The sequence below is a fragment of the Eumetopias jubatus genome, unplaced genomic scaffold (genome assembly GCF_037043125.1).
Source record: "Eumetopias jubatus isolate StellerSeaLion01/CBP00866 unplaced genomic scaffold, mEumJub1_p1.0 scaffold_4, whole genome shotgun sequence".
NCBI classification, from domain to species: Eukaryota; Metazoa; Chordata; class Mammalia; order Carnivora; family Otariidae; genus Eumetopias; species Eumetopias jubatus.
Genome location: NW_028274810.1, coordinates 83,319,184 through 83,347,162, shown reverse-complemented (window position 1 = coordinate 83,347,162; position 27,979 = coordinate 83,319,184). Strand labels below are relative to the sequence as shown.

The window sequence follows — 27,979 nt, the reverse complement described above, 5'->3', positions numbered from 1 at the left end:
ACCACGCCCCCGCCCCCCTGCATGGCCTCAGCACCTCCTCCCTGGACTCATCTGGCCCTGCCCTTTCACCCAGTATTTCCCTTATCTGAGAGCCTGCCTTCCTCCTCTCGGCTGGAAGTTCCTTGAGGGCAGGGACTGGGTCTGGTCCATCAGGGGTCTTGTCCATCCCGGTACCCACACCTGGTATAAGGTGGCATTACCGTTTGTGGAACGGGTGAGTGAATATGCCCTGTTCTTCCCCCTCCACTCGCCTCCCAAGACCCCCAGCCCAGCCCTCTGGGCGCTGATGTCCCCAGCCCCAGGGGACCGGAAGGCAGGGGGAGCCCGCGGGGTGGGGGGCAGCTGGAGGTCCTCCGCCAGGGCAGCAGCCCCTCAGGGCCAGCCGCCTCCCGGCATCACCTGAAAAGAATGCGGGGCTCCGGATAAGCGGCCGCCTTTGTCTTATTTCCTGTTTGCCAGGACGTCCCTGGCCGGCTCCCCTGGCCGGTCCGCCCGTCCCCAAAGAGCCAAGGCCGCACCCCCCCCCGCCCCGGGACGAGGGCGCGCGGGGAGTCCCGAGCAGGGGCGGTGGGGGCGCCCGTCCACCTCTCCCCCTGCGCCGCTTCCGCCGCGCGGGGGACGCGCCCGGCTGCTCCCACCCCGCTGGAAAAACCCCCGTCCAGCCTGGAATTTTCTACAAGGACCTTTGGCGGAAGCAATGCGGGGTGGGGAAGGGAGGGGACCAGGGGCGCGGTCGCGCCCCGAGGAGGCTCAGGCTCTGCCAACCTTGCTGGGAGGAGCGACCGGCGCAGGGTGGTCGGCCCAGCCTTTTCTCAGTTCTGCCCGAGGCCCACCGAGGAGCCCCAGGCCCGCCTGGCCACCCTGGAGCAGGGGAGGGTGCGGGGGAGGGCTGGGCCAGTGCCTCAGTACTCTCCATCAGCCACCCCGGCAGCTCTGCTGTTGGGAATGGGAAAGGGAAGCAAACTTTTAGGGCCCCCAACCCACACCTGCCCTTGGATGGTTCATGAAGAAATCCTGGCATCCTGGTCCCTTGCTCTGTGTCCTGAGAGTAGTCCCTTCCTCTCTCTGGGCCAAGGGCTTGGGTCTTTGGACAGACCTGGGTTTGAACCCCTGCTCTGTCGGTTACACTGGCCATGCGTCATCTTGCCATCCCAGAGCCTCTGTTTTTTCTCTTTAGTAGGGATGATAGTACTCATATCCTGGTGGTGTTAGGAGGATTACAGGAGGCAAAGGGTGCCAAGCACAGAGCACAATGCTTGGAACCTATTAAGGGCTCAATAAATGGCAACAGCTATAATCATTTTAAGGGCGTTGGACTTGATAATGCAAAGGCTTTTCGTAATGAGCTCAATAAATATTGAGTGCTTAACCACAGCCTTCTGCTAGCACATTGTTCTGAGTGCTTTACATATATGATCTCATTTAATCCTACAAACAGACAAACTCCTATTTCCTTATTTTGCAGATAAGGAACAGAAGCATAGCGGAGTCTGAATGTTGGTTGCTGCAGGATTCAAACCCAGGCGGTCTGAATCCTCACACTAATCCGTCTTGTATTAGTAGTGTGGGTGATTGGTAGTGATAGTCAGTGTCCCTTCCCAAGTCCTTTCCGTAGTTGGAAAACTCATTCGTCCTTTAAAATTCAGCTGAAATATTCCTCCTCTGAAAAGGCTCTCGTGGCCCCCATCTTCTGGCCCACCAGGGACTCCAACATATATCCTTGGCAGAGACAGAGTACCTGTTGACAACCTTTGTTCCCACAAAGGGATGAGGCAGGAAGGCCTTTTTTCTCTTAGCCCCATCCTTTCCTATCCACTAAATGTTCTGCCTGGGCATTCATTCTGGTCTCCTGTGGGGTTCTGTGGGGTCCCAGGGCACCTGACTTTCGTCTCCCTGGAGCTGCTGAGTTACATCGCTTCTCGAGCACTGATGCCTCACATCTTCCTGGTATCTTGCCAAAGCCCTGTCCTTGCCTGGTGCCCATTAAGGGAAAGGAATTCATGCTTACTGAGCCTGCAGTGGGCCAGGCCTTGGGCTGGGCGCTTCACAGCTTTAGGTCATCTGATGTTAGGCACACCGCTGTGAGAAAGTATATCTTTGGAAACCAATGCCAACCGAGGTGACTCTCCAAATCTAAGGGAGAGGCGAACTTCTAGATTGTGAGCAGAGCTAGTGGGCCCAAGCACTGCCAGAACCAGGGACCTGAATACTGCTAGGACAACTGATTGTCTCTCTCCTCAGCCTTTCTCTCTACAAACTAACTGCCATGAGGAAGGACATGGGGCCAGTGACAACTCCTGAACCTTTCGGCCCAGAGGCATTTTCTCAGTTCTGAGTCATAAAAAAAAAAAAAAAAAAAAAAAAAACAAACCAGAACAGACCAGGGAAGGCTTCTGATTGGCCTGGCTGGAGGAGGGTGTCCACCTGTGGGCCAATCACCTGTAGTTGGGGGACGGGATCATAGGAGCAAGGGACTGTCCTTGCTGAAACAGTATTTGGAGGAGGAGGAGATCCCCAAAAAAGGAGAGGGCTGCTGTACCAGGGGAAGGGAGCAAAGCCGAGCAGATGGCAGAATAATGTCCACCACAGCTAGGGACTACTGTTACTGCCATTTGATTGACAAGGAAGTTGAAGCTCAGGGAGGGGGGGTGACTGGTCAGGTCATGCAGTGGAGAAGTTGTTGAGCTGGATACAGACCACACTGCCTTCCAATGAATTTGTAGATCAAGCTAGAGAGATACCTTTGTAAGTCAAAGAGGGATTCCTACCCCCCGACACACACCCAGCTTCTCACTGCTGAGCCCTAGGAAATAACTTCTAGAATTCTACCCACTTCATGAAAATTCTGTGACACTAACCTGGGAGGCAGTCTCTTCCCAAAGTGAAGCAAGGCTGAGTCCTAGCAGCCCCTGGAGAGCGGAGTCCTGCTTCCTGTTCCAAGGGGCTCAGCGTGGCTCACATCTCACAGCAATGAGATGGTCAACAGAATATGTCACTTTATAGATCAGAGAGATGGGTGCCAAGTGAGCCATACTGGACATATGCGCTATAGGTAAGGACTGTTATTACCCCCATTTACGGGGAGGAAACCAAGGCTGGGGGAGAGGGTCAGAGGGAAAGTGAAGTGGCTCCCCCAAGGACACATTGCTAGGAAGTGGTAGAGAACTTCCGTCGTCAGACCCCCAAAGCCTGGGTTTTCCCTACGCTCTGTCCTTGTGCGCACGCAGCCCCTCTCCATCTCGTACCCAAGCAGCTCTGTGGCCTCCAGCTCCGGACACATGAAGTTTGGGGCTCACAGAAGCTACTGGTCAGGGGGCACTTGGAGGGAGGAGGAGTGAAGCGGCTCATGAACACTCAGGTCAGCTTGGCCTGGGGCTGCAGGGAGGTGTCAGGGTCTGCAGAGTGGGAGCCAAATCACTGCTCATCCTGGAAAGCCAAGTTCAAAAGCCTCCTCCTCTGAGAAGCCTTCCTGACTCTGTATCGTCATCGTCGGTGCTCTGAGCTCCCACCCCCACCCTACTTTCTCCAGCACAGTACCCCTTCCTGACTGTAGGCTTCTCTGTGCTCTCGGTATCACCCAACCACTACTGGGCACGGAAGAGACACAGGAGCTGTTGGTCAGGAGAGAGGAGGAATCAGTGAATGAATGGATGGGCCCTGGCAGGACCAGGGGGCCTGGTCGCCCTTGGCAGCAGGGCCCCCTAGTGGCCGAATCCACAGGTTGCCCTGCCACAGCCCAGAGAGAGAGTGAAGAGAAGGCAGCCAAGCGGAGTCACAGAACTGAGCAGCTGTTGTGTGTTGTGTATTTTACATACATTCCCTCCTAACTGCCCTGTGAGGACTGGAGACTGGCCCAAGGGGACAGAGAAGGAAGGGGCAGAACTGGGAATGGATCTCAGTCTTGTTGGCCTTCTGCACCTCTCCCCCAGATGTTGTGCCCCTGCCTGGCCAGGAGAGGCCTTGGCTCTGAGGTTTCCCTCACCTGTGGCACCATCCTCCCCTCCTGCCTCCACTCAGGCTGTCCTCTCTCCCCTCAGCAACACACATGCCCTTGGAAAGCCTCTAACTCAGAGCCAGACACACTCAGGCTCAAATTCCAGCTCCCCTGGACTCCCTGAAGTTCACTTTCCACTCTGAACCTCAGGTTGCCAGTCTGTAAAATGGGAACAGTGATCTGTGCTATCCCTGTGAGCCCTACACTGAGGCTTCCCCTAGGAATGAGGAAATGAGGGAAACAAGCTGGGCCCACTGAGGGTCAGACAGAAGAAATTGGTATGTTATGAATCAGAGCAGAGATGTCCAAAGTCACTTTAAAGGGCCAGGCTGACACGGTCCTGCCGCAGCTGACGGGCATTAGGTGAGAGTATTGATCCATCTAATGTAGTAAAGCATCCTCAGACAAAAGTGAGTCCCCATGACCCCAAGATACTGAGTGCGTCCAGGAAGAGGCAGCTCTGGCCATTGGACCGGTAGCCACGGTGAGCATGTGTTGAAATGGTCAAGGTGGGTGTTACCGATGGGCTTTGAGTGGTTCCTTTCCCCACGGCAGGACGATGCTCTGGACACCTGCATGTGGTGGCTCTCTTAACCTGGGGCCATTAACCCAGGGTCTCAGCCTCAGTCGTCTTTGAGAGTAGGCAGATCTAAGAGTGAGCCAAGAGGGGGAGAATAGGGAGAGGTGGGGCCTGTGGCCAGCACGTGTCAGGGAGTGCACACCTGCCTAAAGGTATTCCCAATCGATGACTTAAAAACACGATGCCAGCCTGCATCACTCAGGGCCCCAACAGGCAACAGATGGCATGCTCTAATTAGGGAAATCGGTGCAGAGCTTATTTCCAAAGGGACTAATGACAAAGCAGGGTGTAGGAGAGTCACAGGAGAGAGGGGAAGATCCTAGGGGAGCAGCAGCAGAGTTTTTAGCCCTAGACCTGCAGGGTCAGAGGTGACCAGGACTCAGATGGAAAGAGCTTCCAGAGCAGAGGTGCTCTCAGGGAGAGCTGGGGAATAAATACCTCAACCCCCTGCGCTCTTCCCTCTGTCTCACCCCCTGCTGGGGCCCCCATTTACCAAAACCCCACAGGACCCCCTGCCGTGGACTTTTAAATGAACAAAAATACACTTCTCTCTTGTTTAAAGCACCGTTTTCAGAGTCTTTGTAAGATCAGCCCAACCCTAACCATACGATCATAAAAGAAAACTTCTGCCAAGAAGATATAATAATCATGAATTTATGTGTCTCATGAACTTATATTTATTTTGGTGAAACCATATAGAGCAAATCTGGCAAAATTGTCAGGAGAAAGTCATGAGTCTATAAACAAAGTGGGAAGTGTTAATTAAACTTTCGTAAAACCAATGGCTCAAGTAGCAAAACATTAGTAAGGATAGGGAAGTTTGAACAATATAATTAAGGAGCTTCCTCTACTAGGTAAACATAAACTTCACAGCCCCCCACACAGAATACTCATTGTTTTCAGGCTCAAATGGAACATTTAAAGAAATACCAAGTAGGTGGCATAAAGAAAGTTGAAGATTTTTTCAAAGAATCAGTATCACTGCCCTGTTCTCTAATTCCAATGTCATAAAATCAGAAACCAACAATAAAAAGTTAGCCAAGGAAATCCAATATGTTTTGTAACTTAAATGCTCATTTCTATATAATTCATGAGATAAGGAGAACCTCATAATGGAAATTACAAGATATTTAAAACTGAATAACAATAAAGCTAAAGTGGAACTTGGAGGGAAAATTCTAGCCTGAAGTGTATTTATTAAAAACAGGAAGGACTGGGGAGCCTGGGGGGCTCAGTCATTAAGCGTCTGCCTTCGGCTCAGGTCATGACCTCGGGGTCCTGGGATTGAGCCCCGCATCGGGCTCCCTGCTCAGCGGGAAGCCTGCTTCTCCCTCTCCCACTCCCCCTGCTTGTGTTCCTGCTCTCGCTATCTCTCTCTGTCAAATAAATAAATAAAATCTTTTAAAAAAATAATAAAAACAGGAAGGATTGACAACAATGAAATAAGTGTCTAACTCGAGACTTTAGGAAAAGACCATCAGAAAACTCGAAGATAGCCGAAAAAAGGAAATAATAAAGCAGGAAAGACCGCTTTGGAAACCAACAAAAAGTTGAGCTCTTTTAAAAAAGGGTTAGTAAATTCTTTTCAAAGCCTCAATAAAATAAACAAATTATTAACACATACTACACAATATCGGGAACAAAAAGAAGGAGGGGACTGGAGATGCAAACAAGGTTTTTTTAAAAAATCACTTAGAAAACACCATGGGGATCTTTGGTTCTGGCAGGTTGTCAAATGAAGATAATAGGAAAAACCCAGGAAATGAACCCAGAAGGAAGAAGTAGCTTGCAAGAAGTGGAGAGCAAAAAAAAAAAAAGATTAAGCATGGGAAATTCAAATGAGCATATGAGCATAAGAACAATTTTACAGACTGATTTGAGGAATAAAATAAACAAGATAAGACTAAAAACTAGGGAACAATCAAATTATAGGCAGGAAGCTATGATCAGAGTTTAAAAATATTCTAAGGCCCTGATTCTTCTAGAGGAGGATATTGATTAACGTTAGACTGTGTTAAGTTGAAGTGTGCATGTTAAAAATCTGAGCATGACTAATGAAAGAACAGAAATAGAATGTATTCTAAACCCGCAGAGAGGAAACAAAGGGCATGAAGACAATCCAACCCGTCTACCTCCAGGCAGGAAGTGACAAATAGAAGAAGCAAAAGAAAAGTTTGGTGTGGCTGCCAGTTTCCAAGATGGTCTCAGCGACCCCTGCCTTCTGGGACCTATGCCCATGTGAAGTTTCCTCCCATAATGTGTGCGTGGGACTTAGTGACTTGTTCCTGTACCATAGAATATGGCAGAAGTGATGATATGTCACTTCCAAGCAGGGCTGGCTTTCTGGGAGTACAACCCATGCTTTCACAAAGGGCACTGTCCCCAGAAGGGCTCCATGCTTGGTTTAGTGCTCTGCTCTCACTGACTTGAAGTTCCTAATAATTTTTTATTTTATTTTATTTTTTTAAAAGATTTTATTTATTTATTTGACCGAGAGAGACACAGCATGAGAGGGAACACAAGTAGGGGAGAGGGAGAGGGAGAAGCAGACTCACTGCTGAGAAGGGAGCCCGATGCGGGGCTCGATCCCAGGACCCCGGGATCATGACCTGAGCCAAAGGCAGACACTTAACGACTGAGCCACCCAGGTGCTCCCCTAATAATTTTTTAATAAGGGACCCCACAAATTACGTAGCCAGTTTTACTTCCAAGTTCAGGTTCTAAATAGGGCTGCCAGATAAAATTCAGGAAGACCAGTTAAATTTAAATTTTGAATAAGCAATGAATAATTTTTTAGTATAAGTATAGCCTGTGAAAATATTGAAATATTATCTGAAATTTAAATTTAACTGGGCATCCTATATTTTTCTTGGCTAACTCTGGCAACCCTAATAGAAAAGACCCATGGCTTTCATTTTTGGTTGCTCTCTCTGTGTGTGTTATCTCTTGGATCACTCACTCAAGGGAAGCCATATCACAAGCCAAGTCACAAGCATGGAGAAGTTCAGGGGGTGAGGAACTGAAGCCTCCTGCCCCTAGCCATGGGAATGAACTTGGAAGCAGATCCTCAACAGACCCTTCAGATGGCTGTAGCCCAGCCGACAGCTTGACTGCACCCCCCTCCCAGACACCCTGAGCCAGAATCACCTGGCTACGTGGTTCCCAGATTCCTGATCCTAAGAAATGAGGTGAGATAATAAATGTTTGTTGTTTTGAAATGCTCAGTTTGGGGGTAATAATACACGTGGTAAATGGAAAACACAAAAGAGGCTTTAGAAATAAAATTTTAAAGGCCAATAATCACAACAAATGTAAATGGACTGGTTTCACCAGTTGCTAGATTATCAGAGGGAGAGAAAAGCCCATAATCGAGCTGTATGCTTGCTGTTCATGAGAGACATATCTAAAACAGAGCTATGGAAATACTGAAAGCAAAGATATGAAAAAAGACACCATCCATTGTCTGACCAACAATGTGCCTGAAACCTTTTGCACTTCGCTACTGAGGATGCCCAAGTTTTTTCAGGGACTAGGCAGAAATCTGTTGGTCCAGGAGGAGTGTCTGTCCCCCAGCCCCAGTTTATTTCTCGTGATGTCAAAGTACCAGCCGCAGAGGAGGAATCACGATTTAGTTGAAGCCAATTGTAGAACCTCTTTTCTCTCCATTTGGTGATTAGGGAAAGGATGCTCATGTGCCCCTGTCCTGGAAACTGGGATGTAAAGGGAAATCTGAGAAGTGCTTTTTTCCTTTCTCCTTCCTGGTGCCTGGACACAATGCCTCAACATGCAGCAGCCTTTTTGCAGTCTTGACATAACCGTGAGCACCAAGGCCCACAGGCTAATGCTGATGGAGAGGAGACACCAAGCAAGCCTGGGTACCTGATGGCATCATGAAGCAGCTAAGATAATGCCAACAATGGCCTGACTTCGGGATTTTTGTTACTTAAAGAAAACATAGCCCAATTTATTTCAGGCTCTGTAGTTGGGTTTTGTTACTTGCAGCTAAAAGCATTTCTAATAGACACAGCAGGCAAATACTAAGCCAAAGGGAGCTGGTGTAGCTTTATAAATATCAGACGAAATGGACTTTAAGTCAAAAGGCATCATTATGGATAAGAGGGGCATTACATAGTGATTATTAAGAAAAATGTTACCAGGGAGATATAATTCTGAACTTCTTTGAACATAACAGCCCAGCCCACAGATTACATAAAGCAGAGTCTGGGGGCGCCTAGGTGGCTCAGTCAGTTAAGCATCTGCCTTCAGCTCAGGTTATGATCTCAGAGTCCTGGGATCAAGCCCCACGTCAGGCTCTCTGCTCAGAAGGGAGTCTGCTTCTCCCTTTCCCTCTGTGCTCTCTCTCTCTCTCTCAAATAAGTAAAAAAAAAAAATCTAAATAAAATTAAAAAAATAATATAAAGCAGAGTCAGCAAACTTCTCCTATAAAAGGACAGATAGTAAATATTTTAGACATTGTAGGCCATCCAGCCTCTGTCTCAACTACTCAACTTTGCCATTGTAGTAAGAAAAAAGTCACAGAGAATGCATAAACAAATGAACATGGCTGCGTTCCAATAAAACTTTATTTACAAAAACAAGGAGTGGGCCAAATTTGGTTCGGACCACATAGTTTGATGACCCCTGATAGGAAGTGACAATTGAGGCAATTTCAAAGAGACATGGATGGATCCATAATCCTCCTGAGGATCTTATCTTTCCTTTCTCCATAGTTACTAAGTCAAGTGGCCATAAGATTAGTAAATATGTAGAATATTTGAATAACACAATTAAGAAGCTTGATCAAACAGAAAAATTAGCATTCTTTTCATCCAGTGTGAGAACGTTTACAGAAATTGTTCCCATACTAGGTCATGAAGCAAGTCTGCCAAGGAGTGAACTGATGTCACATAGACCATTTTCTACAACCACAATCCACCGAAATGAGAAAACGATAACAAAAAGGTAAACTTATGTTTGAAAGGCGCCTGCGTGGCTCAGTCAGGAAGGCTTCTCTTCCTGGAGAAGATCAACAATTTAAAGTTGTTTGTTAAGCGTCTGCCTTCGGCTCAGGTCATTGATCCCAGGGTCCTGGGATCAAGCCCTGTGTCGGGCTCCCTGCTCAGCGGGGAGCCTGCTTCTCCCTCTCCCTCTGCCTGCCACTCCCCCTGCTTGTGCTTTCTCTCTCTCTGTCAAATAAATAAATAAAAATCTTTTTAAAAAACTAAAAAATTAAAAAAACTAAAATCTCCAAATATTTAATGAGACAAAAAAAAATACAAAATATAAGAACTGACTGACAATGAAAGCATTACATTTTTGAAATTTCAGTGCAGCTAAAACAATCCTTGAGGGGATGTGCATCCTTTTAAATGCCTATATTCAAGACTGCGGCTTAATAAAGATTGCACATTAGTGACTTGAGCATTCAATTTAGGATGCCAGAGAAAGACAACACAATAATGCCGCCCCCCAGTAGCAGGAAATAATAAAGATAAGAGAAAAAAATCAATAAAACAGAAAACAAAGAACCAATACAGATGATCGATAAAGCAAATGACTAATAAAAAGATACATTTGTAGCAGGACTGATTAAGAAAAAAGAGAAAAGGCCCAAATAAATAATGAAAAGAGGGAGTTAGCTAGAGAAAGATTTTTTTCCACCATAAGAAAAACTTTGTACAAATAAATTGGAAAATGAAGATGCAGTGGGTAAATATCTACAAAATATAAGTGATCAAAACTGACTTAAGGAATGGAAATGAGAAATAAAACATGATACTAAAGAAACAGTTGTTCAGATTGTTCTTTTAAATCTCTCCTGGACCTGTAGTGATCATATCCTTTTCATTCTTAGTATTTACTTATTTGTGCCTTTCCTTTTATATATATATAAATCAGCCTTGGAGGTTTTACTATTTTATTAATCTTTTCAAAGAACTCGCTTTTGGCTTCATTAATCCTCTCAGTTGTATCTTTGTTTTCTGTTTTATTAAGTTTTGCTCTCATCTTCATCATTTCTTTGCCCTGCTTTCATCAGGTTTATTCTCTGGTTCTTTTTAATTTAAGGTATAGACTTTTTCAGCGTCCCTGTCAGTCATTACTCCCATTGTCCCAGAGAAAACCACTATTCTGACTTCTGTTGTTGTAGATTAATTTTGTTTGCTTTAAAAACATTTTTTTAAAAGATTTATTTATTTGAGAGAGAGAGAGAGAGAACAAGCGAGTGAAAGAGAGAGCATGAGCTGGGGGGAGAGGCAGAGGGAGAACCTCACTCCCCGCCGAGCAGGGAGCCCGATGCAGGGCTCGATCCCAGGACCCTGGGATCATGACCTGAGCTGAAGGCAGACGCTTGATGACTGAGCCACCCAGGCGCCCCAATTTTGTCTGCTTTTAAGTTTCATGCAAATAGAATTATAGAGTATTTACTCTTCCTGGCTTCTTTCACTCAACATTCTGTCTATGAGCTCCCTCCGTGTCATCGCCTGTTACAATGGCTGTGTGTCTCTGTGTATGATGTGTTTTGGTGTGTAGCATCCCATTGTATGAACAACGCTACAACTTATTCACGCACTCAACTGCTGATGAACATTTGGGTTGTCTCCAGAAGTGTGTTTTTAAATTTCCAAACATGTTGGAATAGTTTCTTGTTATCAATTCTTAAAAGCATTTTGGTCAGAGAAAATGGTGTGTGTGACTGGTGTGTAAGACTTGCTTTATGGCCTGGAATGTGGCTCAATGTTTGTTAAATGGTCCACGTGTGCTTGGGAAGAATGAGTGTTGGGTATTGGCTTCTCTTTATGTCAGTAAGTTGAGCTTGTTTACTGTGCTGTTCAAACCTTGCATGCCTTTCCTAATTTTTTTTCTGATTAGAAACAGCACTCAATAATGAAGAGAGGTGTTTTAAACTATCCCACTTAGAACTGTGTATTGTCGATTTATTATTACTATTAAAATATTTAGCTTGTATCTACCACATTACCTTTTACTTTCTGTTTGTCTCACTTTTGCTCTGCATTTCGTTCTCCTTCCTTACCTTTTTAAAAGTAGACTGTTTTTTATTATTTTATATAAATATATATTTATTTATTTACTGAGAGAGAGAGAGCATGAGCAGGGGGAGGGGCAGAAAGAGAGGGAGAAGCAGGCTCCCGGCTGAGCAGGGAGCCTGATGGGGGACTGGATCCCAGGACCCCGGGATCATGACCTGAGCCGAAGGCAGACGCTTAACCAACTGAGCCCCAAGTGTTTGTTTTCTTATTCCACTTTTTCTGTCTGCTGGCTTGGAAGTCATTGATCCTGTTCCTATTCTTCAAGTGGCTCTCTTAAAACTTTACCTTGTACCCTTAGCCCGGCTTATATTCAGTATCCCCACTGTCCTGCCAAACGGTACGAGCACCTCGGAACACTAACCCTGATGTCCGTCCCTTCCACCTGCCCCTTCCAACGTTCATTTCTGTCTGTCCTTTTCTCGGTCCACAAATTTGCTTTCACGCTCAAAATGCCGTATGTTTGTTTAGACTTCCCTACATAGTTATCACGGCTCTTTCTCAATACTCCTTCATCTCACATTTGTCTTCTTTGATCATTTTTCTGCTTTCCAAAGTGCATCTTTGGAAGTTCTTTTAATGTAGGTCTGTTGGAGTGATTTAAAAAAATTTTTTTTTTAATTTTGAGATTACTGTATCTAAGAGCTGCGGAGAGCGGCGGCCCTGAAACCATTTTAACTCCCTTGCAAGGTCCCTGTGCAAAGGAGGAATCTCGGTGGTTTCCCCATCCTGCTCTGGCCCCATCAGCTCCTAGTTGTGGTGCTGAACCCACCTGTACCTGAGGTAATGCCTGCTCGAAATGTGTACCCCTCCTAGCTCGGTGTTCAGCTCACGATTTTGTTTTTGTTTTTTGTTTGTTTTAAAGATTCTTTTTTTTTTTTTAAAGATTTTATTTATTTATTTGAGAGGGAGAGAGAATGAGAGATAGAAAGCACGAGAGGGAAGAGGGTCAGAGGGAGAAGCAGACTCCCTGCTGAGCAGGAAGCCCGATGCGGGACTCGATCCCGGGACTCCAGGATCATGACCTGAGCCGAAGGCAGTCGCTTAACCAACTGAGCCACCCAGGCGCCCTGTTTTAAAGATTCTATTTATTTATTTGACAGAGAGAAAGAGTTCACACAAGCTGGGGGAGCGGCAGGGAGACGGAGAAGCTGGCTCCCGCTGAGCAGGGAGCCCGACGCAGGGCTCGATCCCAGGCCCCTGGCATCATGACCTGAGCCCAAGGCAGACGCTTAACCGACTGAGCCACCCTGGTGCCCTCATGCAAGCTTTTATAACTTTGCTCCTTTTGTGCATATCCTTGAGCAGTCAGTAGTACTGTTTTGCCTGTTTTAAATCTTCATATGATGCATCAGATGCTGCACGCCTCTCTGCCTTTTCTGTACAATATCATGAGGTTCGTCCATGTTAACACACAGCACCTCTCTTAGACTCGGGCAGCTGGGACCCTGGACGCCCCCCGCCCCGGCCCTCCTCCATGGGTTAAGGAATCAAGACCCACCCACAGTCCTTCTCTCCTTCTTCTAAACCCTGAATCCTGGATTTCCTTGGCCCCCAGGGCCCAGAGCCTCTTTCCAAGGCCAGGGCAGTAATTTCCTTAGAGTTTTCTTCCTGAGGTGACCACGCAGCCAAACCCACCCTAATTCTAAGGGCTGGCCAAGGTGGCAGGGTAGGAGGGTGGGGTTTGTGGACAGAGTTCAGACAAATAGACTGAAGAGTCCACAAGCATGTGTGCGTGAGGTTCCTCACTGTGTGGGATGGAGCCAGAGTGGGAAGAGAATAGAAGAGGGTCCTCAGCCCCCAGATTACCCTTGCCCTGGGCCTCATAAATGTAAGGGGCAGCCTATCAATCAATATAGCTCTCTCCAGTGCATTCATCTTAACTGTCTACTTTGTAGCTCTAACAAGAGTGGCTTGTACATTATTCTGTTGTTTCCAATTTTCCACTCTACATGGTGTTGTAATGAACATTCTTGTACTTGTCAAGAGTTGGGATTTATTTCCAGAATTGAATTGCTAGGTTGGAGAGTACGCACATGCTGGACTTTACTAGATTTTGTCAGATTGCTTTTCAAAGTGGTTATAATTAAAACTCTCTTTAGCATTTACAAGAGGGCCCATTGTTTCACATATTCCTCAACACTTAATATAGTTGGACTGGAAATGTTGTTTGTGTTACCAACTTGAGGTCTGAAATTCTATCTCGTTGTTGTTTTAATTGGCACTCCAATAATAACAAGTAAGGTTAAACATCATTCACATATATTTGTATTGTTTACCTATTTATATCTTATACATGTTTTTCTGTTGAGCTGTTTGTAATCTTTTTATTGATCTGTAGAACTTCGTGATGAAGCCTGGATACTAATGATTTGTCTCTTGTCTTCATTATGTGTGTATCTTCTCCCAGCCTTGTGGCCTGGGTTTTGTTTATCATATTTCTGCTATACAATACTTTGGAATTTTAATGTAGTCAAATCTATAAGTATTTTCTTTATTGTTTATGCTTCTTAAACTTGGTTAAGAAATCTTCAATCATGAGGTCTAGAAAAGATTTTTATTTAAAAGTTTTCTTTTCCATATGTAGTATCCCTCTGCACTGACTTTGGTGATCAGAGAGATATAGGAGTGCAATTCTCTTTTTTCCACATGGAAAACCAATTTTTGCACCACCATTTGTTGGAAGGAACTGGTTTAACTTTTTTTTTTTTAAGTAATCTCTACACCCACTATGGGACTTGAACTCATGACCTTCAGATCAAGAGTTGTATGCTGTACCGACTGAGCCAGCCAGATGCCCCATAAAAGGAACTGGTTTAGGGGTGCCTGGGTGACTCAGTTAAGCATCCAACTCTTAATTTCAGCTCAGATCTTGATCTCAGGGCCATGAGTTTGAGCCCTGTGTTGGGCTCCATGCTGGATGTGGAGCCTACTTATAAAAAATAAAGATTAAAAAAAAAGGAACTGGTTTAAATGCCCTTTCTGAATTACGTTGAACCTCCAGTCTGCACACCTCTGTCTCTGAGCCCTCCATTCTGCCCCATTTATTTATTTGTACATCCCTCTGCCAATATCTCCCTGTCTCAATTACTTTAGTTGGATAATTCCTGACATCTGAAGGGTGATTCTCCTGTGTTCATTTTCTTCAAGGTTGCTTGGCTACCCTTGGCTGTTCCTTCATATGACTTTAGAATAATGTTTCCAAAAATATTAATTTAAAAAACACTTTATTTAACCTTTTTTTTTAAGATTTTATTTATTTGACAGAGAGAGATGCAGCGAGAGAGGGAACACAAGCAGGGGGAGTGGGAGAGGGAGAAGCAGGCTTCCTGCAGAGCAGGGAGCCGATGTGGGGCTCGATCCCAGGACCCTGGGATCATGACCTGAACCAAAGGCAGACGCTCAACGACCGAGCCACCAAGGCGCCCCTTTATTTAACCCTTTGACATTGAAATAAATTTATAGATTAATTTGGGGAGAATTCACGTCTTTACAGTCAAGTCCCTCCTTCTACAAGCAGGTTATACCTCTATTTCTCTGTGCCTCTTGAATGACCATCAATCAAGCCTTCTAATTTTCTCTATGAACATTTTGCACATCTCTTAAATTTTTGGGGGGGCACTTAAGGGTTTTTGTGCCTTTATTAGTGGTACCATTTATAAATAGCACTTGTCTGTCGTTTGGTATTTAGAAGTGAGATGGCTGAACCATCGAGGATGTAAAAGGTCTGGGATTTTACCCCAGTCAGACTCTTAGCTACCACAGTATCAGGGATGCTGCAGAAGCCATGAGACTTCTGGGTCAGAGACAAAGGACTTCATTGCTCATGGATGAGCAAGAAGCATGTGCCTCATGTTTGGGCCAGCGGCTCCTCTGGCTCCCCAGGTCCCACAGGGGTGCTGCACATGCAATCAACAGGTTTGCAATATTCACTGAAGAACCCTGAGCTCTTTGCTGCAGAGGAAGATATTATCTTCAATACACTGGACAATAAGCAAATCTGCCTTCTGCTCCGGAGGGAGATAATTACTCTATGTTCCAAAGATGGTTTATATAAACATCCTTGAAGAGATTAGCTCCATCCCACCCCAAAAAAGATAGTCCCAAACAAAAGGGCAGTTAGAGTCTCTGTTTGCAAAGCATCCAGAAATGCAACTGACCCATGGAAAATTGTCTCTCAGCATGAATCCTCTCAATAATTTTAACAGCTTGCCTATAGAGTCTCTTTGATTTTCTAGGTAGACAATCACATGATCTACAAATATATGATGACCATTTTGTTTCTTCCTTTCCAAAAGTTTGTACCATTTATTCCCTTTTGTTTCCCTTATTGCACAGGCTAAGGAATCCAGGGTAGCTTTGAACAGAAATAGAGATAGTGAATATCCTTTTTAGGTTTCTCACTTTAAAGTAAATTCTTTTAAGTTTTTATCATTAAGTGGTACTCCTACTGCAGGTTCTAGAAAGATACCCTTTACCAAAGTATCACATTAAGGAAGTTCCCTCCTAGTCCTAGTTTGCCAAGAATTTTTATAAACTGCTTAATTTTATCAAATGCACTTTCTCCATCTGTTTTATGTGATCATAGGATTTTTGTGTCTTTTAATCTGTTAATGTTGAGATTTAAAATAATAAGGGCGCCTGGGTGGCTCAGTTGGTTAAGCGACTGCCTTCGGCTCAGGTCATGATCCTGGAGTCCCGGCATCGAGTCCCTCATCGGGCTCCCTGCTGGGCAGGGAGTCTGCTTCTCCCTCTGACCCTCCCCCCTCTCACGCTCTCTCTCTCTCTCTCAAATAAATAAATAACATCTTTAAAAAAAAAAATAATAAGGGCACCTGGGTGGCTCAGTCCGTTAAACGTCCAACTGTTGGTTTCTGCTGGGGTCATGATCTCAGGGTCGGGGGATCAGCCCTGCATTGAGCCCCATGTCAGGCTCTGTGCTCAGCACAGAGTCTGCTTGAGATTCTCTGTCTCCCTCTTCTTCTGCGCCCCCTTGCTTTAGCTTTCTCTAAAATAAACAAATATTTTAAAATAATAATAATTTTCTTTTTTTAAAAAAGATTTTATTTATTTATTTATTTATTTATTTGAGAATGAGAGAGCATGTGTGAGAGGAGGGGAGGAACAGAGGGGGAGGAAGAGGGAGAGGGAGAAGGGGAAAGAATCTCAAGCAGACTCCACACTGAGTGCCCCACGCTGGGCTTGATCTCATCACCCTGAGATCATGACCTGAGCAGAAACCAAGAGTCTGACACTTAACTGACTGAGAGGCGCCGAGACTTTAAAATAATAATTTTCTAATGTTGAAATATTCTTGCATTTATGGAATAAATCCAACTTGGTCATTATGCATTTTTAAATATGTTGCTGTATTTAGTTTGGTAGCTTTCTATTTAGGATGTTTGAATCTATGTTCACAATTGAGATTGGCCTAAGATCTTCTTCTTTTTTTTTTTTTAAAGATTTTATTTATTTATTTGACAGAGAGAGAGAGAGCACGAGCACAAGCAGGGGGAACAGCAGACAAAGGGAGAGGGAGAAACAGACTCCCCACTGAGCAGGGAGCCCAATGCAGGACTCGATCCCAGGACCCTGGGATCATGACCTGAGCCGAAGAAAGACACTTAACCGACTGAGCCACCCAGGTGTCCCTGACCTAAGATCTTGTCTCAAACTTCCTTGTCTAAATTGAATATTAAGGTTCTACTAGCCGCAGAAAATGCAATGGGTAGTTGTCCCTTTTTTTCTACTTTTTGGAGCAATTTGGATAAGATATGGACGGCTTGCTCTCTGAATACGTACCTGAGCCCAAGGTACTTGATTGTTGTTTTTTTTTTAAAGATTTTATTTATTCATTCGAGACACAGAGATACAGAGAGAGAGAACATGAGCAGGGGGAGAGGCAGAGGGAGAGGGAGAAGCAGGCTCCCCGCTGAGCAAAGAGCTGGACGTGGGGCTCGATTCCAGGACCCTGGGATCATGACCCGAGCCGAAGGCAGACGCTTAACCATCTGAGCCACCCAGACACCCCAAGGTACTTGATTGTTATAGCTACGTGCCACCCCGAGTGGATGGGAGAGGCAGGACTGAGACTGTGAGCCGCTCCCTGTGGGAGGAGGGCCCGACCATCTGCTCCTGCAGGCGGTGAGGGAGATTCAATTAGAAGGTCTCGCAGCTCCCACCCTAAGCCAAGGCCTTTGCAGTCATCACTTTACATCATCAATAATAATGACTCTTTTACTTTATTCCCAGCATATCAGAATCACGCCAAGGAGGAGAGGGACTATCGAAAGGAGACCTCCTTGGAAGCCCAAAGTGGCAGAAAGCTCAGGCAATTGATTGGCCAGTAATCAACACAGTAATTAACTAGAGAAATATTTTGCAAAGTGTGGCACAATCACCATTGCTGTGGATGCTATTTGGTGGCAAATAAATAAGCCTCTGTTATCTTAAGAACGATGTATATAGATTAGAAAATATAACTATATAATTACAAACAAGAGATACAACTATAACAACAAACTGGCAGTTTGCTAGCTATGGTGTAGGACTAGCATAGTCAATTTAAATAAAAATAATACCGTAAGTAAATATTCTTTCTGCTGTAGGCTTGAGGTAGGCAAGTTCATGAAACCCGGGAAGGTGGTGCTGATCCTGGCCAGACCCTACTCCTGGTCATCGTGAAGAACATGGATGATAGCACCTCAGACCATCCCTACAGCCATGCTCTGGTGGCTGGAATTGACCGCTGTCCCCACAAAGGGACAGCTGCCATGGGCAAGAAGAAAACCATCAGGAGGTCAAAGATCAAGTCTTTTGTGAAAGTTTATAACCATAGTCACTTCATGCCCACAAGGTACTCTGTGGACATCCCCTCGGACAAAACTGTCATCAATAAGGATGTCTTCAGAGACCCTGTTCTTAAAGGCAAGGCCTGACAAGAGGCCAAGGTTAAGTTCAAGGAGAGGTACCAACTGGTGAGAACAAATGATTCTTCCAGAAGCTGCGGTTTTAGATCTATTTTGTTTCAGTCATTAAAAATACAAAAAAAAAAAAAAGTAAATATTAACAAAGATAGTAAGAAGATACGGCAAAAATTGAGATGGTGGTATGAGGACTAACCGAAGTTAGGAAATAATTCAAGGAAAGGCCTGTTTAATGAATAACAAGCCAGCATTGGCCACTAACAATCCCCTGCAAAAAAAAATCCACTACACATTAGGAACATACGGAGAAGGAAGAGAGTAAAAAGTGAGAGGGGGCGCCTGGGTGGCTCAGTAGGTTAAACATCTGACTCATGATTTTGGCTCAGGTCACGATCTCAAAGTCATGATCTCAAGGTTGTGAGATTGAGGCCGACGTCTTGCTCTGTGCTGGGCATGGAGCCTGCTTGGGATTCTCTCTCTCTCCCTTTCCCTCTGCCCCTCCCCCTTCTCTAATTAAAAAAAAAGTAAGAGAGACCACTTTCTAAAGAAATTGAGTGATCTTTTTCAAAAGGACCAGAATTCCTACTCAGAGCGTTGGTGTCTAGAGTAAATCTCTCCTTGTGTTGGCCCAGGATGGGAACCTGGGTTCCCTCTGCCTATTTGCCCCCTTTCTGCATGCCCTAAAATGAAGCCTGCGGATTGATCTTCCCACTCAGGAAGAGTAAGGACAAATTAAAAACATTTTCAGACATGCATAGATTTGGAAGGCTTTCCTTCCATTGCACCCACCCCCTTTAAAAATGTTATTTGAAGATATACTCCAGGAAAACAGAGACAAAACCCAAGAAAGAGAGACCAGATTCACCCAGCAGAACTGACCCACAAGTGTAATGAATAGAAATACCAGAGGTTCATAAAGCCATCAGTCAAAATTAGAACAGGAAGTCAGAGGGTTTGGAGAAAAGTGTCTTCAAGAAGAAAATGGGCTTCATTCAACAAATAATGTAATTAAGAAGCTGGGAGACTTTAATGACCTGATTAAAAGGGCATATGTTTCTTTTCTCAAGAAGAAAAGAGAAAAGCAATCAGAAACTCCAGGAGAACAAAAACTCATAAGAAAGTCATGGTCCAAATATGAAGGGAATTAAAATATAGCATGACTTTGAATATTGAGGGAGCGTGGGAAAATACATTTGAACTTGAAGCCTGGAGCATTTCCCTTCAGGCAGCATTTAAATCATAAGTCTATAGTTCCTTCTCTACGGGTCCCTGGATGCTAGTTAGCTCTTCAGAGACTAATGTTTACATAATCATAATATTTTTAACAAACACTTTATTGATTTTCAATTTTTTTGAAATTCAGAGGTGGACAACACACAAAACCAGAACACTTTCACTCTGGATACAGAACTAGATTCAAATGTAGTGGTTTAGCAAGAAGATTTAGGAGGAGGGAGGGCAAGTGTGATAAAGGATGTCTCATCTTGCACAGCAGGAGTCAAAATTAAATAGCACAAGAAGGAAGAGCTGAAAATGGGTATCTAACCAAACTCTGGAGGCAAGGTACCTTTGCCAAACTTCTCATCTTTCATAGTTGGGCATGGTACCAGACATTGTTAGCTCAGTACCCACCCGCCCTCCTTCCCTTATTCCTAGAACCCTTGCATTTCACTGGGCACGTGGCTACCCGGAGAAACAGTCTATTCCCCAGGCTCCCTCGCAGCCACATGGGATCAGGTGACCCCATTCAAGCCAACTGGATGCAAACAGAACGGGTGTGCCTCTCCACGAGCTGGAATACGGGCATGCTTGGCCATCTCTGACCCAGGCCAAGAGTTCTACCATAAACAATAATAGCTAACACTTACATATATATGTTAACTCTGTGTCGGGCAGTTCTCTAAGTGCTTTGCATATATGAGCTCCTTTAACCTAACAAGGATGTGTATTCGTTTCCTCTGGCAGCTATGACAAAACACCAGAAACTCGGTGTCTCGGAAGGACACAAATGTATTCTCTTACAGTTCTGGAGCTCAGAAGTTTAAAATCAATGTGTCGGCTAGACTGTTTCTTTCTGGAGACTCAGGGGAGAATTTATGTCCTTGTCTTTTCGGCTTCCACTAGCACTTGCATTCTTGGGCTCATGGTCCCTTTCTCATGTCACTACAGTCTCTCACTTCCATCATCACATCTCTGATTACTATTTTGAGTTCCTGTCTCCTTTTTTTTAGAGATTTTATTTATTTATTTATTTATTTATTTAATTTATTTACAGAACACGTGAGCAGGGGGAGGGGCAGATGGAGAGGGAGAGACAGAAAATCTCAAGCAGGCTCTGCACTGAGCAAGGAGCCCAATGCCAGGCTCAGTCTCAGGACCCTGAGTTCATGACCTGAGCCGAAACCAAGAATCAGACGCTTAATCGCTTAATCGACTGAGCCCCCGGGCGCCCCTCCTGCTTCCTTCTAAGGACCTTTGTGATTACATCAGGCCTACTGGAGCAGTCCAGGATAATATCCCCCTCTCAAGAATCTTCACTGAATCACTTCTGCAAAGTCTTCTTTGCCATATGAGGTAACAGTCACAATTTCTAGGGATTAGGGCACGCACATCTTTGGGGGAACATTATGCTCCTTCCCTTGGGTGCTGTATTATCCCCCATTTTACAGATGGTGAAACTCAAGCACGAAGAAATTAAGTAGCGTGCTCAGGGTCACACAGCTGCTCATAAGTGGCAGACCCATAATTTAAACCTGGGCGGTCTGGCACTAGGACCTGTGCTCCTGACTGTGATACTCTCCTACCCGGGCAGAATTCTGGCTTCCTGATGATTACAGAGCCACCTGGCCAGGCCTGGACGGCCTGCAAAGAAAACAAAACTTGCATCTTTCTAAGGCATTGTCATTTGGGAGTCTTTGTCACAGTGGCTGTATTCGAATACCGAAGTCAATAGCTACTCTACATAATTTAAAATAATGATTTTACTCTATTTTATTCTGAGTGGTTTGTATCTATTACAAGAAAAATATACTTTTTATTCATTTACAGTGTGTTTAATTTGGAGGGCGGGGGTGCCAATCAGTCCATATCACAACCTTGCTTAAACCCTTCAGGGACCCCACTGCCTTTGGGATGGAGTCCAAGCTCCTCAGGCTAGATTCAGGCCAGCCTGTCACCCACCTTTCTATTTCTGAACAGACCTTCGGCCATGTCTACCCCTCACTTTTACTCATGTTATCCCCTCTCCCTGGAATCCGAACCCTTCTTTCTCTCCCACTCCTGCCCAACATGTCCCACTCAAAGCCCATCTGTGAACTCCTATTCATCCCTCATAGGCCCAGCCCAAGTTGTCTCTGGAACGTTTTTCTGTTTATCTTGGTCTTTCTCTGTCCCGTTAAAGACTTTCCTCAAATGTCTGGTGCCTCAGATCGTAGTTAAACAAAACAAAACTACCCAGTCTACACACACACACACCCCTCCTAGAAAGATCAGGTTTCTCCTTCTTTTCCTTCCCCTGTGTGTTCCTCTATCAAAATAATCACACCAGCACACATTTACCATGATCATTGTTTATAACTAATATTATTTATAGTTTTAGGATTTAAGTTCATTAACAGCCTCCTGCACCAATATGTGACTCAAAATAGAAACAATCCCAAACAACAAGACAAGCATAAGGACGTCTGACTGACAAAGCTCCGATTTTTCCCATGATGGCCACTCTGATTTTTTGAAATATTACAACAGTTTTAAGTACGGGTGTGTATGAATGTGAGTCTCCGTCTTGCTGGCGCCTGCTGCACCCGCCCGCGGTGATCCTGACACAACGCTGCAGGCCAAAGGATCCTGTTGGTCGCGTCTTATAACCAGTGAAATGAGGCTCAGAGAGGTTGTGTTAGTTTCTTGTGGATGCTGTACAGATTACTGCGAACTTAGGGCCTGAAAACTACACAAGTTTTTCTCTTGCCACGTTTCTGGAGGTTAGAAGTCCAACATGAGTTCAGTGGACTAACATCAAGGAATCAGTGGGGTGAGTTCCTCCTGGAGGCTCCAGGGGAGAGTCTGTTCTTTGCTGGCTTCCAGAGCCTGCCCACCTTCCTGGCATCACTCCCCCCTCTGCTCTACCACCACACCTGCTCTTTCTGCCCCTCCTGTCCCCTTATTACAAGGCCCCTCGTGATTCTGTCGGGCCCACCTGGATAACGCAGGGTAATTTCCCCATCTCAAGAGCCTGAATTTAGCCCCATCTGCAAAGTCCCTTTCCCCAGGAAGCATGTCACCGGTTCCCGGGATTAGAATGCGGACCTCCTTGGGGGGCCACTACCCAGCCTATCACAGAAGTGAAGTGCCTAGTCCCAGATCACACAGCAGCATGCAGCAGGGCTGGGAGTCTGACCCAGGTCTTTCTGGCCCCAAAGCCTGTGCTTCTAACCACATTTCAACACAAGGCTCAACAGACTGGGAGGGGGGCAGTTATCTCTGGGCTCACATGCACTATCACTGTTGACCCCGGTCCTATCCCGTCCCCCACCCCCAACGCCATGAGCTCCCACTCTAATGCATATGATACCCAACCCCGCCCATCTGTTCACCTGGGGGGTCTCCCCAGACTAAGGAGCAGGGCCCCCCTCTTGACAGCTTACTCGCGTGTTTGTTGAGTGAATATATGAGTGAGTGAGCAGAGACTGCTGTCTCCAGCCCCTGCCCTCTGTCCTCTGCCCCAGCTTGAAGATGCTCAGTAGCTTGTGAGGCCACCAAGGATGCCTGGCTCTGGGCCCTGCCCCCCACCCCCCACCCCCCACCCCACCCCCCGCTCTCTCAGTGGACATCCATCATTTTCAAGCCACCCATACCCTGAAGGAAGACCAGCCGTTCCTGAGGAGAAGAGGGACAAAGACTGAGCACCTGGCCTGGAAACAGAGGACATGTGGTCCCCGGGTCTCTCCCGTGGGTGTGACACTTTGCTAGGAGTTCCCAGAGGCCAGTGTTGTTAGGCCCGGGGACCAAACACCATAGCCTCCTCAGTGGCCTGCCAGACTAGGCCCTCAGAGTCCCCCATTCCGGGCCCACAACACAGCCCCTGCTGGCCTGCCCCGCACCCCTCTGCACACCTCTGCTTGTTTTCTGATTTCTGTTCTTCTAAAAGGCACCTCTGCCCTGCTCAGAGTGTTCCCATGCACAACCCAGGCCTGTGGCAGCATTAGCTAGTTGAAAACCCAATTATATTTTGATTATTCTAGTCCTAGCCTGACAGAGTTTACTGTAAGTCACACTGGAATTGGGAGGGACGGGGGGGGGCAGCACCTGGGGCCAGTGCCAGGGGATCGCACTTAAAGATGGATGTGACAGGGACCTGGGGCTCAGAGGTTCAGGATTAGATCAACAAGGCCGGGGCTGGCTGGTTCCAGGAAAGAGGTCATGTGTCACCAGTTGACGGACAGCTCAGGCAAAGCAAAGGCTTCAGGCCAGGTCTCCCTGGGCCGAGGAGGTGCCAGGGCTGAGTGCCCAGTCTGGAGATGGATGACAGGAGGTGCCTGGACTCCTCTCCTGGGCCCTGGTGCTTTGCCAGGAGCTCTCAGAGACCGGTGCTGTTGGGCTCAGGGACCCAACCACCGCAGCCCCTGTGGGTCTTCCAGAGCATCACCGGCCCCTCTTGGGATCCCGGAGTTTTCTCTGAGCGTCTACCCAGTCCAAACAACTGGCCTCTCTTACCCTTAGGCCATGAATGAGGGAGCCAGACTTAGGACCAGAGGGACCTGAGGACCCAGAGCCTCCTCCCTGGTGAGGGTCTGATAGGAAGAAGTATCTGTTGCCTCAGGGTAGAAGGAACCACTCTGAAGGAACCTTCATCCTGGAGAGCAGCCATCTCTGGGGCACCTAAGGACAAAGGGGGAGTTGGTCACTGGGATCCCTCTTAAGGGGAGATGGGACTGGCTCCGTGAAACTGCATTCTCAGCCATGACTCGTGCACCCCACATATAATGGTTTGGGGGCCTGGGGAGCCCCTTGCTCCCTGCAACCCAGGATGTCTGGGAGGCCCTGGCTTATGGCACCCCAAACTCTGGGCTGGGCTCCGCTGACGCCCACTGTCCACGCAGACACACATGGGGCTGTAACCTGTCGCTTTAGCAGCCGCACCTCATTCACACCGCTGTCACTTGAATGTCCCCCACGGTCTGCCCGCCATCCCACCCTGTGCTGCAGCCCCCTCCCCAGCCCTGACATGGCACACAGTCACAGCTCTAGCTGGAGGGGGCGAGTGTGGAAGATTAGATGAGTCATCACTGTGGGGGCAGACATACCCTGTCCCACATACGCACAGTTGCAGAGCCGGCGATGCAAAGGTGTGCCCACACTCACATTTCCACGCTCACAGGGGTACACGCCAGGGGAGCCGACACTAGTCAAAGCCCAAACCACACATTCAGACACACAGAGAGACAGACACCCCTACACACACACACACACACACACACACACACACACACACTCGCCACGTACACAAACACCAATACACACAGAGTAAGCCCCATACAGACACAGCCCACTCAGGGTGACCCTCAGCCATTGACCCGGAACCTGTCCTCTGCTCACGTGTACACTCAGACACACACACACACACAGTCACACATTAGATTCTCTAGACACACCCTCACAGCCCTTACTCCTAAATACAGAAACACGTGCAAGTGCAGTCACACACACACACGCATGTGCACGCGCACACACGTGTGCACGCACACCAGGCGTTCCTCTCTCGAGTCCCCCCATCCATTCCCCTACCTTCGCCAGCACCCCAGGCAGGCAGGACGGAGCACTGGAATTGCAGGGATGCTGTGACCCATCACCCATCCTGCTCAGGGACAGAGTTGTGCCTTAGGATCAGCTTCCATTCTCCCTCCCGTTCTGGAGAGGCAGGGCAGGTCACTGTGTTTCCTCCACCTGGAATTCTCTGGGGCTACCACAATCCCCCTTGCAAGGCTACCTTCTCATGTTTCAGGTCCCCATGTTCCTGCTCTAGGAAGTCTGTCCTGAGGCCCTGGCTGAGTCAATCTGTCCTTCTGGGCCACTTCCCAGCTCTCTTCGTGCCATGGTGCACTTGCTGGGCTGCGAGCCTCCTGCCTCCCCCCAGCCTGGGCGTGTCTGGAGGACCGGGTGCCTCTGTCTGGCAAGGAGGTGGGTAAACCTGGAGAGCATCACAGGCCTGAATCCCAGCTCTGTGTCTGCTGTGTGGCCTTGGGCAAGTTACTGGACCATGTGAGCCCCGTGTCCTCATCTGGAAAATAGGGGCAATAGCAACTACCTCCCTGGACTGGCGGGAAGATTGCGATCACGCTGGCGGCGGGGGGGGGGGGGGGGGGGGGGGGGCGGGGGGGTGCTATACAAAAGGCAGCCCTATTATTCTATCTCATTGCCTGGCACACAGCTTAGTGAATGTTTGTTGAATTTGCCCCTCAGGTTCCCCTCTTCCTGCCCCCACTTACCAACCATCTTGGGAGGGGGAAAGCAGGTATGAAGGAAAAGGATTAGGGGCAGAGAGAACGGTGGGGAGGGGGCTGGGAGATGGGCGAGCCGGGCCTCTGGCCTCACTGGGAGCCAGATGCACCAGCAGCAGCAGGGGCCTGGCCCGAGGCGGTGCAGGCACCCGCTCTCACCCCTGGACCCACCTGTGCCATCATCCTCGTCAGCTAGGTGAGGCCGCGAGGAGAGGTGGAGCTGGGATCCCCCTCCGCGCTGTGGCCCTCCGGAGCTGCCCAGGGCCCGCCAGCACACAGTAGGTGCGCTCTGAACGCCGAGCGACCGGACGCATAAACGCCGGGTGAACGCGAACGTATGAATGAACGGATGGACGCATGAATGGAGGTGGGATGGAAGCATGAAGTGACAGGAGAGGAGGAATGAGCGTCTCCCCCGCCCTCCCGGTCTGGGGCTGGGCGACACGAAGCGGAGACCGGCTGGGGGCTCCCCTTCCCGCCGGCACCTCCCGCTCGGCCCCCACCCCTCCCCGCGGCGCGCAGCCCGGCGGAGCCCGCGCCCAGCCACAGCCCGCATTGGAGCCGCTGCTCGCGCCCAGCCGAGCGAGCCCAGGCAGCGCAGCCTTGGGAGGGGGCTGCCCCGGACCCCTCCCCCGGCCCGGGCCACTGGAGTCCGGCCTTCGGGGCAGGGAGGCGGAGTCCCCGGTGCAAGGTCCGGGGACCAGCAGCCGAGGACGCCGGGATCCCGGAGCCAACAGGTGCGGGGCTTGGGGGACCCACCCCCCCAGGCCCGGGGTGGAGGTTCCAAAGGACCCTCGGCGGGAGCCAAGGGTCTCGGGGCATAACCTGGGTGCTGGAAGGCAGGGTCCCCAGGAGGCTCTGCCCTCCTCCCGGCAGGCTTCTGCAGAACCCCTAGCACCCTCGTTCCTCCACCTTTTCCCCGCAGCCCCCTACAGCCCCCGAGGTGCAGGGAGGTCCCGCTGAGGGATTGGGTCCGTCGGCACTTGGAGGAGGTATGAAGGAGCCCCCTCGCTCTCCCGCAGTGGTCTCCAGGGACCGGCAACCGTCCTACACACGTCCGGGGTCGTCTGTGCCCAGCCGCGGGAAGGAGGGGTCTGAGCGAGCGAGGAGGGGCGGGGAGCGAGGCCCAATTTATGAATGGAGAAAGCGGCCTGCGCGCCGGCCCAGCGACCCCTGGCGGCCGTCGGGGCGCATCGCGGCCGCGGGGATTCAAGTGGGGGCGATCCGGGGGTCTGAGGGGCCTGGCTGCTGGGCCTGGGGCTCTCCTCTCTTGCAGGGAGGTCGTCAGTTCCTTCCTGCACCCCTGCCTCCACTGTGTGTCCTACCGGGGAGGGTCCAGGTCTGGCGGGCGGGGCCTGGGTCTCTAACGCCTCCCTTGACCGTTTTTTCAACCAAAAATTCAGGTCTGTGAACTGACTCAGGAGAGAACATTTGCAATCGGGATGGCTTCCCCTCGCAAATCTATGGTGTTTCGGGGATTCAGACAGACCTGGCATAGTAACATTGTGACCTTAAGCAAGGGGCTCAACCTCTCTGAGCTTCTGCAAAACAGGGTTCTCTAATGGTAACCGGAGTCGGCCCTGAAGCCGGGTCCCCTTGCCAGGGCCTGGGTAAAGCACTTGGCTCACATTAGAGCTCATTATGCCTCACCGCGGCCCTGTGAGGTAGGTACAGTTATTACTCCTTTGGAGAGATGGGGAAACCGAGGCTGAAAGGGGAGATGTAAGGTATCCAAGAGCAACTTGCATGGAAGTGAGATGCAAGCCGCATCTTTCTCCATCGACTTCAGGCTCACTGTAACCCACAGCACTCTGAGAATTGAGGGAGCTTATGTGCAAATTGCCTGACACACTCCTAATGTTCTGTCTTCCTTCCTCCCCTCCTTCCTTCAGGAGGTTTGGGGTCCCAGAGACCTGCGTGCAAGGAAGTGGGCTGAG

The 27,979-nt window shown here is 48.0% G+C and overlaps 1 long non-coding RNA gene and 1 pseudogene across 1 annotated transcript; one reads left to right on the top strand and one right to left on the bottom strand.

Moving 5' to 3' along the window:
- Nucleotides 1–18,241: 18,241 nt before the first annotated feature.
- On the top strand, nt 18,242–18,558 carry LOC114217202 (large ribosomal subunit protein eL27 pseudogene; annotated as a pseudogene).
- A 4,802-nt stretch (nt 18,559–23,360) lies between these two features.
- LOC114217178 (uncharacterized) lies at nt 23,361–26,543 on the bottom strand. The gene is made up of 3 exons (XR_003610917.2): nt 26,214–26,543; nt 25,330–25,822; nt 23,361–24,423 (listed from the first exon to the last, which is right to left on the bottom strand). It is a non-coding gene; the product is annotated as an uncharacterized LOC114217178 (long non-coding RNA).
- Nucleotides 26,544–27,979: the final 1,436 nt, after the last annotated feature.